Below are 16,407 nucleotides of genomic sequence, written 5' to 3'. Positions count from 1 at the left end.
GCTCGGCTTGGCACAGGAACGCCTGGTGAGCGTTAAACACCCACCTGACAGAGGTCAGATGGGAACAGGCTACTCTGACATTGGACAGAGCAGCCAGGATGAGCTGCGGCATACATAGGAACATAGGAGCAGGAGTAAGCCATTCGGCCCATTGAGCCTGCTCCGCCATTCAGTACGATCATGGCTGATCATTCATTTCAATGCCTTTTTCCCACACTATCCCTGTATCCTTTTATGTCACTGGTATTTAGAAATCTGTCATTCGCTGCTTCAAACATACTCAATGACTGAGCTTCCACAGCCCTCTGGGGTAGAGAATTCCAAAGATTCACAACCCTCTGAGTGAAGAAATTTCTCCTCATCTCTGTCCTAAGTGGCTTCCCCCTTATTTTGAAATTGTGTCCCCTGGTTCTAGACTCCCCAACCAGGGATCTACCCTGTCTACCCCTTTAAGTATTTTGTAGGTTTCAATGAGATCACTTCTCATTCTTTGAAACTCTAGAGAATACAGGCACAGTTTCCTCAACCTCTCTTCATAGGACAGTCCTGCCACCCTGGAAACAAGTCTGGTGAACTTTCGTTACACTCCCTCTATGCAATAATATCGTTCCTAAGATAAGGGGAACCTGGGCAGCAGAGCACAGCGGTTACCGGGGGGGGGGGGGGGGGGGGGGAGGGGGATGGGGCGGAGGGGGGCACGGGAGGGCGCTGCAATGGGTGGAAGGCAGTACCCAAGACATCGGGTGCACAGCCCAAGGGTCAGTTACCCACAAATGACAAGAGTGCCAGTGCCACAGGAGGCATGTGCCTATTCAGGCAGATGATCTCGGTCCTGTGCTCTGATTCACGATGACCTGAGGCCTCACGGCCCCCATGGTAGTCCCCTATCTACAGCCGTCAACGTCTCAGGAGCTCTGAACATCTATGCAACCGGCTCGATCAAGAGATCAACTGTGAACCTAGGTGGTATCTCGCAGTCGGCATCTCATTAGGCCATCAGACAGGTCACGGATGCCCTGTACAGGAGGGTAGGGACTACATCCACTTTGACACAGATGTGCCTATACTGGCACAGAGGGTATTGGGTTTTGCTGGAGCAGGTGTAGGGCATCATCGATTGTACCCATGTGGCCATCAACGTACCCAGTGACTGGCCAGTGAAATCCATCAACAGGAAGGGCTTCCACATCCTCAATGTCCAAATAGTCTGCTACCACAACAAGAGCGTCCTACGTGTGTGTGCTCTCTTTCCTGGCAACTGTCATGACTCCTTCGTCCTCCACCAGTCCAGGCTGCCTCAGATCTTCACTCAATCCTGAAATCCCTTGAAGAGATGGCGAACTGACCCCTCTACAGGAGCTCCGGACAGAGGCACAAAGGTGAAACAACCAATACCACCTTCTCAGCAGGGAACCATTGGAGCAGGCCATCGGGTTTCTAAAGATGCAACTCTGGTACCTGGATCAGTTGGGTGGAGCCATCCAACACCCTCCTGCAGGCGTCTCGGTCATTGTGGTGGTCTGCTGTGCTCTCTGGAACATGGCCCTCCAGAGAGGTGTGGACCTTGAGGACAGTGAGGCCCCAGAAGAAGACAGCTCATCGGGGGAGGACCAGGAGGTAAGAGAGAAGGAGAAAGAGGAGGCGTAGGGTGAACAGAGAGGTGCCTCTGCTGCATTACAAGGTGGCCTCCTCCTGCCACCCTCTGCGAAGAGGACCTCCCTCCACTCCCTCACTGCCTGCAGCATTAGATCCAGGTGGGCATCGATGAAGCGAAGGTCTGCCTTGCCTCTTGTGCCAGGCCTCCAACTTGCCTGTGTCATCTCACTTCCCTCTGATTCTGTGGAAAACAGATCTCTCCCTCAGGACAACCAGCAGCCTCAGTTATGGCTGCCATAGAAGTTTACAAGTACCCCACACTTGATCTGACCCACTGCCATTTTCAATCCCACTGGCTCTATGAGGACAGGAAACCCATCTCCATACCAGTTAAGGCTTTTCTACTTGAAAATTGCAATCTGAATCAGCTTCCCAGAGGTGGCAGGTTTCAGCCCATAAACCCATCAGGCTCCTGATTCCCACCTCCAGTTTGAAAATCTTTGACTGGTGAACGGCACTGAGAATTGGAGCCAGAGAGAGAGAGAAAGAGAGAGAGAGGCTGTGACTTAAAGCTCCACCTCTTGTTTCCCTAGTGGCATGATGATCTGCTGTCAAGCACACTGGAAGTGCGATTATACAGCAACACAGACTAACTCTGAAGAGATATGAAAAATGGACTTTGTCTTTAAAAAATGAACCTTTATTTTAAAAAGTGAACAATGGTCCAAAATGGCTGCCTTTTGTGTATTCAAACTGTCTGATAAAGACAAAGGACAAATCTTCAAACCTAAGAAGTATCAATGGAACCCATCCTACACCTAGCCTAACAAAATTCCAGAATTGAATGTCTTCTTTTGAAACAAAGAAGGTGAAGTAGCTACATCCTGGGCCATTGTGCGATCACAATGGGGAAGAGACCAGGAGGTGAGAGATAACTGCTTTACCTTAAAAAAGACAGCCAGAGATAGTGAAAAAGCAACATCCTAACAGCTTGTGTTCCAGCCAAGCCAGAAAGCACATTCCCAGCTGCAGAATCTTGCATCTACATTATACAGCAGTGAAGGCAAGAAGTGATTCACATCTTCAATGGAACTTGCAAACAAGAGACATCTACAATCATCTCAGGCCTGCACCTATCGAGAACTTGATTCCAAGAGAAATCAACAGGTTTATCGTAACCTTTCTCCCCACTGAAAACCACCTTCTTTTTCCCATTCCCTATCTGTCTCTTCTTGTTTGTGTGTGTGTGTGTGTGTGTGTGTGTGTGTGTGTATGTGTGAGCGAATGCCTGAGTGGATGGGTTTGTGACTATTTTGGGATAAGGCGTATAGATCAATAAAGAATTGACCTTTTGTTTTTTAAAACCTACAAGAAAAACTGTCGCTCTTTGTTTATTTGAAAAATAAAACACCAAGGGACTAAACTCCAATACAAATACACTTGTTGCGGTCAGGTGGGGAGTTGAACAGTGGAAACCACCCACATAGCACCATGTGGTTATAACAATGCATTAAATCAGTTGGCAAAATTCTACTTATGTCCATATTTTCTTTGAGCTCTTGATTTCCCCTCAGGCCCACCCCTCCTCCCTCAGCTCCCGCAATCCCACAATTTTTTTTATTCATTCATGGGATGTGGGCAATTTTCCACATTGCCTGGTGGATGCCAGTATTGTAGCTGTTCTGGAACAGCTTGGCTAGGGGCGCGGCAAGTTCTGGAGCACAGGTCTTCAGTACTATTGCCAGAATATTGTCAGGGCCCATAGCCTTTGCAATATCCAGTGCCTTCGGTCATTTCTTGATATCACATGGAGTGAATCGAATTGGCTGAAGTCTGGCATCTGTGCGCTGGGGACTTCGGGAGGAGGCCGAGATGGATCATCAACTCAGCACTTCTGGCTGAAGATTGTTGCAAATGCTTCAGCCTCATCTTTCGCACTGATTTGCTGGGCTGCCCCATCACTGAAGATGGGGATATTTGTGGAGCCACCTCCTCCAGCTAGTTGTTTAATTGTCCACCACCATTCACGGCTGGATGTGGCAGGACTGCAGAGCTTAGATTAGATCTGTTGGTTATGGGATCGCTTAGCTCTGTCTATCGCATGCTGCTTACGCAGTTTGGCACGCAAGTAGTCCTGTTTTGTAGCTTCACCAGGTTGACACCTCATTTTGAGGTATGCCTGGTGCTGCTCCTGGCATGCCCTCCTGCACTCTTCATTGAACCAGGGTTGGTCTCCTGGCTTGATGGTAATGGTAGAGTGGGGGATATGCCAGGCCATGAGGTTACAGATTATGGTTCAGCACAATTTTGCTGCTGCTGATGGCCCACATCACTTCATGGATGCCCAGTTTTGCACTGCTAGATGCTTTCGAAATCTATCCCATTTAGCACGGTGGTACTGCCACACAACACGATGGAGGGTATCCTCAATATGAAGGCGGGACTTTGTCTCCACCAGGACTGTGAGGTGGTCACTCCTACCAATACTGTCATGGACAGATGCATCTGTGGCAGGCAGATTGATGAGGACGAGGTCAAGTATGTTTTTCCCTCTTGTTGGTTCCCCCACCACCTGCCCCAACATACCCAGTCTAGCAGCTATGTCATTTAGGACTCGGCCAGCTCAGTCAGTAGTGGTGCTACCGAGCCACTCTTGGTGATGGACATTGAAGTCCCCCACCCAGAGCACATTCTGCACCCTTGCCACCCTCAGCACTTCCTCCAAGTTGTGTTCCACATGGAGAAGCACTGACTCATCAGCTGAGGGAGGTAGTAATCAGCAGGTTTCCTTGCCCATGTCTGACCCGATGCCATGAGACGTCATGGGGTCTGGAGTCGACGTTGAGGACTCCCAGAGCAACTCCCTCCCAACTGTATACCACTATGCCGCCATCTCTGCTGGATCTGTCCTGCTGGTGGAACAGGACATACCCGGGGATGGTGATGGCAGTGTCTGGGACATTGTAAGTATGATTCAATGAGTATGACTATGTCAGGCTGTTACTTGACTAGTCTGTGGGACAGCTCTCCCAACTTTAGCACAAGCCCTCAGATGTTAGTAAGGAGGACTTTGCAGGGTCGACAGGGCTGGGTTTGCCGTTGTCATTTCCGGTGCCTAGGTCAATGCTGGGTGGTCCATCCGGTTTCATTCTTTTTTATTGACTTTGTAGCGGTTAGATACAACTGAGTGGCTTGCTAGGCCATTTCAGAGGGCATGTATGAGTCAACCACATTGCTGTGGGTCTGGAGTCACATGTCAGCCAGAACAGGTAAGGACAGCAGATTTCCTTCCCTAAAGGACATTAGGGAAGGAAACCAGATGGGTTTTCACATCAATCGACAATGGTTTCACGGCCATCATTACACTAGCTTTTAATTCCAGATTAATTTACTGTCTGTGGTACGACTGGGAATTAGAATTGTGTCCTGTACCATATTTATATGGTATATACATTTAAAAAATAATGTTTGCTTAAGGTACAAAGAACTTGCAAAATGGAAGGGTAATTATGTGAGGCATCTCTGGTCAGTTGGAGTGTGGAGAAAAGAGAGAATCTCATCCCAAGAAGGGGAAAGACTGGAGGATAACTGTTGAGTGGTAAGTAAAACAAAATAATAATAGAGAAAAAATACCTGTATTGTGTTACAGCGTGGCCTGTGGCTGCAGCAGCACCCACACAGACAGAGAGGGTCTCTAGGCTTGCCTGGAGTGGCAGCCCCCGTTCTGCCACCAGGAGGCTGCCTCTAGGCTGTCACCTGTGGGGATCTGGAGGCTGACTGGAAAATCCCAGTTGGCCTCTGTAAATAGGCCTAAATAAGAACATAAGAACTAGGAGCAGGAGTCGGCCATTCAGCCCATCGAGCCTGCTCCGCCTTTCAATACGATCATGGCTGATCTCATCTCGGCCTCAACATTTTCCTGCCCATTCTCCATAACCCTTCAAACCTTTACTAATTAAAAATCTGTCTATCTCCTCCTTAAATTTACTCAATGTCCCGGCATCCACCGCACTCTGGGGGAGTGAATTCCACAGACTCACAACCCTTTGAGAGAAGTAATTTCTCCTCATCTCTTTTTAAAATCTGCTACCCCTTATCCTAAAACTATGACCTCTCATTCTAGATTGCCCCACCAGAGGAAACATCCTCTCTACGTCTACTTTGTCAATCCCCTTAATCATCTTAGATACCTCAATTAGATCTCCTCTCATTCGTCTAAACTCGAGAGAGTAAAAGCCGAAACTGCTCAATCTCTCTTCATAAGACAAACCCCCCATCTCTGGAATCAATCTAGTGAACCTCCTCTGAACTGCCTCCAACGCAACTACATCCCTCCTCAAGTAAGGGGACCAAAACTGTACACAATACTCCAGGTGCGCTCTCACCAATGCCTTGTACAGTTGCAGAAACACTTCCCTACTTTTATACTCTATTCCTTCAGCAATAAGTGCCAAAATTCCATTTGCCTTCCTTATTACTTGCTGCACCTGCATACTAATTTTCTGCGATTCATGCACGAGGACACCCAGATCCCTCTGCACCAAAGCACTCTGAAGTTTCTCTCCATTTAGATAATAATTTGCCTTTCTATTCTTCTGACCAAAATGGATAACCTCACACTTATCCACATTAAACTCCATCTGCCAAATTTTGGCCCATTTATCTAATCTATCCATATCCATTTGTAGATTTCTTATTTCTTTATTGCAACTTACTATCCCACCTTTTTTAGTGTCATCTGCAAATTTGGCTATAGTACCTTCTATCCCTGCATCCAAGTCATTTATATAGATTGTAAATAGTTGGGGCCCGAGACTGAACCCTGTGGCACCCCACTAGTTACATCTTGCCAACCAGAAAAGGACCTATTTTTATCCCGACTCGCTGTTTTCTGTTGGTTAGCCAATCCTTTATCCAAGCCAATAAATTGCCCCTAACCCCGTGTGAGCTTACCTTGTGTATTAACCTTTTGTGCGGCACCTTATCAAATGCCTTCTGGAAGTCCAGATATGCTACATCTATAGGATCCCCATTATCTACTTTACTTGTTACATCTATGAAGAACTCTAGCAAATTAGTCAAACACGATTTGCCCTTCATAAAACCATGCTGACTCTGATGGATTGCGTTTTGACTTTCTAAATGTCCTGTTATTACTTCCTTAATAATGGATTCTAACAATTTCCCAAAGACAGATGTTAAACTACCTGGTCTATGGTTTCCTACTTTCTGCCTCCCTCCCTTTTTGAATAAGGGTATTATATTAGCCTTTTTCCAATCCACTGGAACCTTTCCCGCATCCAGGGAATTTCGGAACATTATAACCAATGGATCTACTATCTCTGCTGCTACTTTCTTTAAGACCCTAAGATGTAGGCCATCTGGCCCTGGGGACTTGTCTGCCTTCAATCCCAGTAGTTTGCTCAGTACTTCTTCCCTACTGATGATGATTGTTCTAAGTTCCTCCCTTCCTATAACCTCTGCGTTATGTTACTATTGGGATGGTACTAGTGTCCTCCACCGTGAAAACTGAGGCAAAATACTGATTTAGTGTCTCCGGCATTTCTGTGTTCCCCACCATTAACTCCCCAGTCTCATCCTCCAACGGACCAACATTCACTTTAGCTACTCTCTTCCCTTTTATATACTTATAGAAGCTTTTGCTATCAGTTTTTATGTTTTGCGCTAGTTTTCTTTCATAATTTACCTTTGCTCTTTTTATTACTTTTTTAGTAACCCTTTGTTGATCTTTAAAAGTTTCCCAATCGTCTGGCCTGCCACTGGCCTTTGCAATATGGTATGCCTGAGTTTTTGTCTTTATGTTACCCTTAACTTCCTTGCTTAGCCCTGGATGTTTCTCCCCCCTCTTACAATCTTTCTTCCTCTCTGGAATATATTTTAGTTGGCAGGATTTGAATATCTCCTTAAACATCTGCCACTGCTCATCCATCAACTGTCCTACCTTTTAGTCTTCCTGCCCAGTCCACTAGGGCCAAATTTGTCCTCATGCCTATGTAATTACCTTTGTTTAACTCCAGACGCTAGTGAGGGACTCCAGTTTCTCGCCCTCAAGCTGAATTTGAAATTCTAGCATGCTCTGATCACTCTTCCCTAGAGGATCCTTAACTATGAGATCATTAATTAATCCCACCTCATTACACAATACCAAATCTAGAATAGCCTGCTCCCTGATTGGTTCCACAACATATTGCTCCAAAAAACAATCTCTAATACATTCAATGAACTCTCCCTCGAGGCTCCCCTTGCCAATATGATTAATCCAGTCTATATGAATATTAAAATCCCCCATGATTATTGCCGTACCTTTCTTACAAGCCCCCATTACTTCCTGGTTTACACTGTGCCCCACTGCGGAAGTACTGTTTGGGGACCTATAGATTACTTGGGCTTAGTGAGAGAGAGGAACTGAAAGAAAACAGTATTAGTAGGGAAATGGTGTTGGGGAAATTGATGGGATTGAAGGCCGATAAATCCCCAGGGCCTGATGGTATGCATCCCAGAGTACTTAAGGAAGTGGCCCTAGAAATAGTGGATGCATTGGTGGTCATCTTCCAAGATTCTATAGACTCTGGAACAGTTCCTACAGATTGCAGGGTAGCTAATGTAACCCCACTATTTAAAAAGGGAGGTAGAGAGAAAGCAGGGAATTATAGACCAGTCAGCCAGACGTCGGTAGTGGGGAAAATTCGAGAGTCCACTTTCAAAGATTTTATAGCAGAGCACTTAGAGAACAGTGGTAGAATCGGGAAGAGTCAGCATGGATTTACGAAAAGGAAATCATGCTTGACAAATCTACTAGAATTCTTCGAGGATGTAACTAGTTGAGTTGATCAGGGGGAGCCAGTGGATGTGGTTTATTTGGACTTTCAGAAGGCTTTCGACAATGTCCCACATAAGAGATTAGCATGTAAAATTAAAGCGCATGGGATTGGGGGTAGTGTATTGCGATGGATAGAAAATTGGTTGGCGGACAGGAAACAAAGAGAAGGGATAAATGGGTCTTTTTCTGAATGGCAGGCAGTGACTAGTGGGGTACCGCAGGGATCGGTGCTAGGACTCCAGCTATTCACAATATACATTAATGATTTAGATGAGGGAACTAGATGTAATATCTCCAAATTTGCAGATGACACAAAACTGGATGGGAGTTTGAGTTGTGAGGAGGATGCAGAGAGACTTCAGGATAATTTGGACAAGTTGAGTGAGTGGGCTAATGCATGGCAGATGCAGTATAATGTGGATAAATGTGAGGTTATCCACTTTGGTAGCAAAAACAGGATGGCGGATTATTATCTGAACGGCTATAAACTGAGAGAGGGGAATATGCAGCGAGACCTGGGTGTTCTCGGACACCAGTTGCTGAAGGTAAGCATGCAGGTGCAACAGGCGGTAAAAAAGGCAAATGGTATGTTGGCCTTCATAGCGAGAGGATTCGAGTACAGGAGCAGGGATGTCTTGCTGCAATTATACAGGGCCTTGGTGAGGCCACACCTGGAATAGTGTGTGCAGTTTTGGTCTCCTTATCTGAGGAAGGATGTTCTTGCTATAGAGGGAGTGCAGCGAAGGCTTACCAGACAGATTCCTGGGATGGCGGGACTGACGTATGAGGAGAGATCGAGTTGGTTAGGATTATATTCGCTGGAGTTCAGAAGAGTGAGGGGGGATCTCATAGAAACCTATAAAGTTCTAACAGGACTTGACAGGATAGATGCAGGAAGGATGTTCGTCTCTATTTGCGCTGTTAACTCATTAATTTTATTCCGAATTGGGGTTAGGGGCAATTTTTTAGCTTGGATAGAGGATTGGCTAACCGACAGAAAACAGCAGAGGGAGTCCAGAACCAGGGGTCATAGTCTAAGGATATGGGGTAAACCTTTCAGTACTTAGATGAGGAGAAATTTCTTCACCCAGAGAGTGGTGAGCCTGTGGAATTCGCTACCACAGAAAGCAGTTCAGGCCAAAACACTGTATGTTTTCAAGAAGGAGTTAGATATAGCTCTTGGGTCTAAAGGGATCAAAGGGTATGGGGCAAAAAGCGGGAACAAGCTACTGAGTTGGATGATCAGCCATGATCATAATGAATGGCGGAGCAGGTTCCAAGGGCCGAATGGCCTACTCCTGCTCCTATTTTCTATGTTTCTATGTTTACTCCCACCAGGGACTTCTTTCCCTTTGCTATTTCTTATTTCTACCCAGACTGATTCTACGTCTTGATCTCCAGTGCCTATATCATTTCTCACTACAGCACTGATCTCTTCCTTTACTAACAAAGATACACCACCTCCTTTTCCTTCCTGCCTATCCTTCCGAAATACTGAGTACCCTTGGATATTCAATTCCCAAACCTGGTTTCCCTGCAACCACGTCTCAGTAATGACCACTAAATCATACCTGTTCGTCTCTATTTGCGCTGTTAACTCATTAATTTTATTCTGAATTGGGGTTAGGGGCAATTTTTTAGCTTGGATAGAGGATTGGCTAACCAACAGAAAACAGCGAGTCGGGATAAATGGGTCTTTTTCTGGTTGGCAAGGTGTAACTAGTGGGGTGCCACAGGGTTCGGTCCTCAGGCCTCAACTATTTACAATCTATATAAACGATCAGCCATGATCGTATTGAATGGCGAAGCAGGCTCGATGGGCTGAATTGCTTATTCCTGCTCCTAGGTCTTATGTTCTTATGAATGCTTCGTGCATTCAGATACAAAGCCTTTATGTTTGTTCTATTATCAAATTTCTCTACTCTTGTACGATTCCTTGGTGCAATATGACGTTCACTCGTTCTGTCCCTACCGTTTATATTCTGGTAACAATCAGCCTCATCACTAACCTGCAGTCCTACCTTCTCCTTTAGCTTTGACTTCCGAATTTTCCATGCAACTGAACCCTGCCCCCCGCCCCCCCACTATTTAGTTTAAAGCCCTATCTACAGCCCTAGTTATGCGATTCACCAGGACTCTGGTCCCAGCATGATTCAGGTGGAGCCCATTCCATCGGAACAGCTCCCTCCTTCCCCAGTATTGGTGCCAATGTCCCACGAATTCGAACCCATTCCTCACACATCAATCTTTGAGCCACGCATTTACCCCTTTATTGACAGTGTGCCAATTAGTTCGTGGCTGAAGTAGTAATCTGGAGATTATTACCTTTTTGGTTCTGCTTTTTAATTTAGCCCCTTAAATAGGCCCATACTTACTCAGATCAGCTACCTGCCGCACGCAGGAGGGTAGGTAGCCCTGCCACCAGCTCCCAATCCCGCCTCTGCAAAAATGGCCCAGAGGCAGGATGGAGCTGGGGAACCGGCCTGCAGGCCGGCTGCGCTATTTTTGGCATCTGCCCACTTCTGATCCCAGCCCTGCCAGAGCCTGTAAAATCAAGCCCTGATCTTAGCATAACTGTCATACGATGTTGACTTCTTCCAGGAATGTGCCAGGTTTGTTCATTGGTCTATGTCTTTATCTCTGTAATGTCCTCCAGCCCTATAACACTCTGAAAGCTCTGTCATCCTTCAATCCTGACCTTGTGTGTGGTTCCACTTCCTTTGCCTCACCATTGACAATTATGTCTTCAGCTGCCCAGGATGTGAAGTTACCATAAAAATTGAGCGTGTACATTACTTCTGCAAAGTTGCCAAGATTGATAACACAGTTGAAGATGAAACTTATAGACTGGATTTTGCACTAAGTGATTTGTGAAAGTTGCACTACAGAAAAGTTAAGCCTAGCTGAGAAATGTTCTTACCCACCAGAGCTACGGATACACTTATCACAGAAAATCAGTGGTCCCATTGATTCCATCACAATTTCATTACATATCCCTGCAAGTATAAAATAAATGTCTCATTGGTTTTCAGTGAATCTCCATGCTCTCGGGCTGTCACTATTAATTCTGTTGTGTATTTTTCAAACTTATTTTCTTTTATTTATTAGCAATACCAACAATAAGTTAGCGCCTTTCACATAGTAAAACATCCCAAGGTGCTTCACAGGAGCGTAATCAAGCAATATTTGATACCGAGCCACAAAGGACATATTAAAACAGTTAACCAAAAACTTGGTCAAAGAGGTAGGTATTAAGGAATGTCTTAAAAGGAAAGAGAAAAGGGATCAGAGCTTTAGGGAGGGTATCACAGAGTTTAGGCTTTAGGAGCAGAAGGCAAGGATGCCAATGGTGCAGCGATTAAAATCGAGAATGGGAAAGATGCCAGAATTAGAAGGGCGCAGAGATCTCAGAGGATTGTAGGGCTGGAGGAGGTTACAGAAATAGGGAGGGGTGAGGCCATGTAGAGATTTGAAAATAAGGATGAAAATTATAAAATCATGTCATTGCTGAATTGGACGTCAAGGTAGGTTCGTAAGCAGAGAAGTGGTGGGTGACCGGGACTTGTGTGTTCAGATGTGCGATGGGCTCAAGTGTAGGGTTCAACATGGGAGATTGGCCAGGAGAACATTGGAATGGATGAGTCTAAAGGTACTGAAGGCATGGACAAGGATTTCAATAGCAGATGAACTGAGGTAGGGATAGAGATGGGTGACGTTACAGAGTTGTTGGTGATGGAGAGGATATAGAATTACATTTCACCTTGTGCTTTCAGACAGAGCCATTAACACACTCTCTGGACTAATGCTTTGTCTTTGATCACAACCATTAACACTCTCTTTGCCTTTGTCTCAGGACATCTTTGTTACTTAATCTCTCCTGCCTTCTGCCCTATCACACAACTTCTCTTGTTCTTTTCCCCCCCACCACCCACTCTTCACTTACTTAAAACCTAATACTTTTCTAATCTTTTGCAGTTCTGCTGAAAGGTCACAGACCTGAAACATTAGCTGTGCTTCTCTCTCCACAGATGCTGCCTGACCTGCGGAGTATTTCCAGTACTTCCTGTTTTTATTTCCATTTCCAGCATTTGCAGTATTTTTCTTTTATTTGAGTCTGAAGAGGGAGGCCTGGGACTACAAGCCCCACAATTCCCCTCGCCGCTGTGACATCACCGGTTGGCGCGGTGATGCTGTGTGCGTCACTTCCTGTGTTTGGAGGAGCTGCCTGAGTGGAGTCTGGGCCTGGATTGCGGATCGCAATGGGACACTGAGCCGAGCGGAGAGGAAAATAATATAGTACAAGGTTCAGTTTAGAGCATCGCTTCAACTACACTGCCGTCCGGCCTGCCCACCCGCGGGGGAGGGCGAAGGAGCCGCCGCCGGATCCGGCCTCTGCTCAACAGCCTCAGAGTTGGTGAGAGACCCGAGAAACTCCCTCTGTCTTTTCCTTGTCTGTCCTGTCGAGGGACTGTCCTGCTGCGAACGGGGGGAGGTGGCAGCGGGGCAGAGCCAACCCCATGGCGATGCCATGTTCTTTCTCCGCACTCTCTTAACCCCCTTCACGCTCCTTTCCCTTCATCCCCCCGTGCCCCCTCATCCCCCCCACCAGTCCCTCCCCCCTCGTCCCCCCCACCAGTCCCTCCCCCCTCGTCCCCCCCACCAGTCCCTCCCCCTCCCCCCTGTGCCCCCTCCGTTCCCCGCCCCCTGTGCCCCCTCCGTTCCCCGCCCCCTGTGCCCCCTCCGTTCCCCGCCCCCTGTGCCCCCTCCGTTCCCCGCCCCCTGTGCCCCCTCCGTTCCCCGCCCCCTGTGCCCCCTCCGTTCCCCGCCCCCTGTGCCCCCTCCGTTCCCCGCCCCCTGTGCCCCCTCCGTTCCCCGCCCCCTGTGCCCCCTCCGTTCCCCGCCCCCTGTGCCCCCTCCGTTCCCCGCCCCCTGTGACCCCTCCGTTCCCCGCCCCCTGTGACCCCTCCGTTCCCCGCCCCCTGTGCCCCCTCCGTTCCCCGCCCCCTGTGCCCCCTCCGTTCCCCGCCCCCTGTGCCCCCTCCGTTCCCCGCCCCCTGTGCCCCCTCCGTTCCCCGCCCCCTGTGCCCCCTCCGTTCCCCGCCCCCTGTGCCCCCTCCGTTCCCCGCCCCCTGTGCCCCCTCCGTTCCCCGCCCCCTGTGCCCCCTCCGTTCCCCGCCCCCTGTGCCCCCTCCGTTCCCCGCCCCCTGTGCCCCCTCCGTTCCCCGCCCCCTGTGCCCCCTCCGTTCCCCGCCCCCTGTGCCCCCTCCCTCCCCCGCCCCCTGTGCCCCCTCCCTCCCCCGCCCCCTGTGCCCCCTCCCTCCCCCGCCCCCTGTGCCCCCTCCCTCCCCCGCCCCCTGTGCCCCCTCCCTCCCCCGCCCCCTGTGCCCCCTCCCTCCCCCGCCCCCTGTGCCCCCTCCCTCCCCCGCCCCCTGTGCCCCCTCCCTCCCCCGCCCCCTGTGCCCCCTCCCTCCCCCGCCCCCTGTGCCCCCTCCCTCCCCCGCCCCCTGTGCCCCCTCCCTCCCCCGCCCCCTGTGCCCCCTCCCTCCCCCGCCCCCTGTGCCCCCTCCCTCCCCCGCCCCCTGTGCCCCCTCCCTCCCCCGCCCCCTGTGCCCCCTCCCTCCCCCGCCCCCTGTGCCCCCTCCCTCCCCCGCCCCCTGTGCCCCCTCCCTCCCCCGCCCCCTGTGCCCCCTCCCTCCCCCGCCCCCTGTGCCCCCTCCCTCCCCCGCCCCCTGTGCCCCCTCCCTCCCCCGCCCCCTGTGCCCCCTCCCTCCCCCGCCCCCTGTGCCCCCTCCCTCCCCCGCCCCCTGTGCCCCCTCCCTCCCCCGCCCCCTGTGCCCCCTCCCTCCCCCGCCCCCTGTGCCCCCTCCCTCCCCCGCCCCCTGTGCCCCCTCCCTCCCCCGCCCCCTGTGCCCCCTCCCTCCCCCGCCCCCTGTGCCCCCTCCCTCCCCCGCCCCCTGTGCCCCCTCCCTCCCCCGCCCCCTGTGCCCCCTCCCTCCCCCGCCCCCTGTGCCCCCTCCCTCCCCCGCCCCCTGTGCCCCCTCCCTCCCCCGCCCCCTGTGCCCCCTCCCTCCCCCGCCCCCTGTGCCCCCTCCCTCCCCCGCCCCCTGTGCCCCCTCCCTCCCCCGCCCCCTGTGCCCCCTCCCTCCCCCGCCCCCTGTGCCCCCTCCCTCCCCCGCCCCCTGTGCCCCCTCCCTCCCCCGCCCCCTGTGCCCCCTCCCTCCCCCGCCCCCTGTGCCCCCTCCCTCCCCCGCCCCCTGTGCCCCCTCCCGCCCCCGCCCCCTGTGCCCCCTCCCGCCCCCGCCCCCTGTGCCCCCTCCCGCCCCCGCCCCCTGTGCCCCCTCCCGCCCCCGCCCCCTGTGCCCCCTCCCGCCCCCGCCCCCTGTGCCCCCTCCCGCCCCCGCCCCCTGTGCCCCCTCCCGCCCCCGCCCCCTGTGCCCCCTCCCGCCCCCGCCCCCTGTGCCCCCTCCCGCCCCCGCCCCCTGTGCCCCCTCCCGCCCCCGCCCCCCTGTGCCCCCTCCCGCCCCCGCCCCCTGTGCCCCCTCCCGCCCCCGCCCCCTGTGCCCCCTCCCGCCCCCGCCCCCTGTGCCCCCTCCCGCCCCCGCCCCCTGTGCCCCCTCCCGCCCCCGCCCCCTGTGCCCCCTCCCGCCCCCGCCCCCTGTGCCCCCTCCCGCCCCCGCCCCCTGTGCCCCCTCCCGCCCCCGCCCCCTGTGCCCCCTCCCGCCCCCGCCCCCTGTGCCCCCTCCCGCCCCCGCCCCCTGTGCCCCCTCCCGCCCCCGCCCCCTGTGCCCCCTCCCGCCCCCTGTGCCCCCTGTGCCCCCTCCCGCCCCCTGTGCCCCCTGTGCCCCCTCCCGCCCCCTGTGCCCCCTGTGCCCCCTCCCGCCCCCTGTGCCCCCTGTGCCCCCTCCCGCCCCCTGTGCCCCCTGTGCCCCCTCCCGCCCCCTGTGCCCCCTGTGCCCCCTCCCGCCCCCTGTGCCCCCTGTGCCCCCTCCCGCCCCCTGTGCCCCCTGTGCCCCCTCCCGCCCCCTGTGCCCCCTGTGCCCCCTCCCGCCCCCTGTGCCCCCTCCCGCCCCCTGTGCCCCCTCCCGCCCCCTGTGCCCCCTCCCGCCCCCTGTGCCCCCTCCCGCCCCCTGTGCCCCCTCCCGCCCCCTGTGCCCCCTCCCGCCCCCTGTGCCCCCTCCCGCCCCCTGTGCCCCCTCCCGCCCCCTGTGCCCCCTCCCGCCCCCTGTGCCCCCTCCCGCCCCCTGTGCCCCCTCCCGCCCCCTGTGCCCCCTCCCGCCCCCTGTGCCCCCTCCCGCCCCCTGTGCCCCCTCCCGCCCCCTGTGCCCCCTCCCGCCCCCTGTGCCCCCTCCCGCCCCCTGTGCCCCCTCCCGCCCCCTGTGCCCCCTCCCGCCCCCTGTGCCCCCTCCCGCCCCCTGTGCCCCCTCCCGCCCCCTGTGCCCCCTCCCGCCCCCTGTGCCCCCTCCCGCCCCCTGTGCCCCCTCCCGCCCCCTGTGCCCCCTCCCGCCCCCTGTGCCCCCTCCCGCCCCCTGTGCCCCCTCCCGCCCCCTGTGCCCCCTCCCGCCCCCTGTGCCCCCTCCCGCCCCCTGTGCCCCCTCCCGCCCCCTGTGCCCCCTCCCGCCCCCGCCCCCTGTGCCCCCTCCCGCCCCCGCCCCCTGTGCCCCCTCCCGCCCCCGCCCCCTGTGCCCCCTCCCGCCCCCGCCCCCTGTGCCCCCTCCCGCCCCCGCCCCCTGTGCCCCCTCCCGCCCCCGCCCCCTGTGCCCCCTCCCGCCCCCGCCCCCCCCCTCCCCTCCCGCCCCCGCCCCCCCCCTCCTCCCCCGCGCCCCCCCTCCCTCCCCCGCGCCCCCCCTCCCTCCCCCGCCCCCCCCTCCCTCCCCCGCCTCCCCCGCCCCCCCCCTCCCTCCCCCGCCCCCCCCCTCCCCCCCCTCCCTCCCCCGCCCCCTCCCTCCCCCGCCCCCTGTGCCTCCCCCGCC

At 54.0% G+C, this 16,407-nt stretch overlaps 1 protein-coding gene across 2 annotated transcripts in view; it reads left to right on the top strand.

Moving 5' to 3' along the window:
* The first annotated feature begins 12,636 nt into the window (after positions 1-12,636).
* Positions 12,637-16,407, top strand: part of rnf216 (ring finger protein 216) — a 281,665-nt gene continuing 277,894 nt past the window's right edge. For both annotated transcript variants that reach the window (XR_010977366.1, XM_068055782.1), the window contains exon 1: positions 12,637-12,851. The gene's annotated coding sequence lies outside the window, so the exon portion shown is untranslated. The remainder of the gene's footprint in view (positions 12,852-16,407) is intronic.

Source organism: Heterodontus francisci, chromosome 24 (assembly GCF_036365525.1).
Source record: "Heterodontus francisci isolate sHetFra1 chromosome 24, sHetFra1.hap1, whole genome shotgun sequence".
NCBI classification, from domain to species: Eukaryota; Metazoa; Chordata; class Chondrichthyes; order Heterodontiformes; family Heterodontidae; genus Heterodontus; species Heterodontus francisci.
This window is presented reverse-complemented; position numbering and strand designations above follow the sequence as displayed.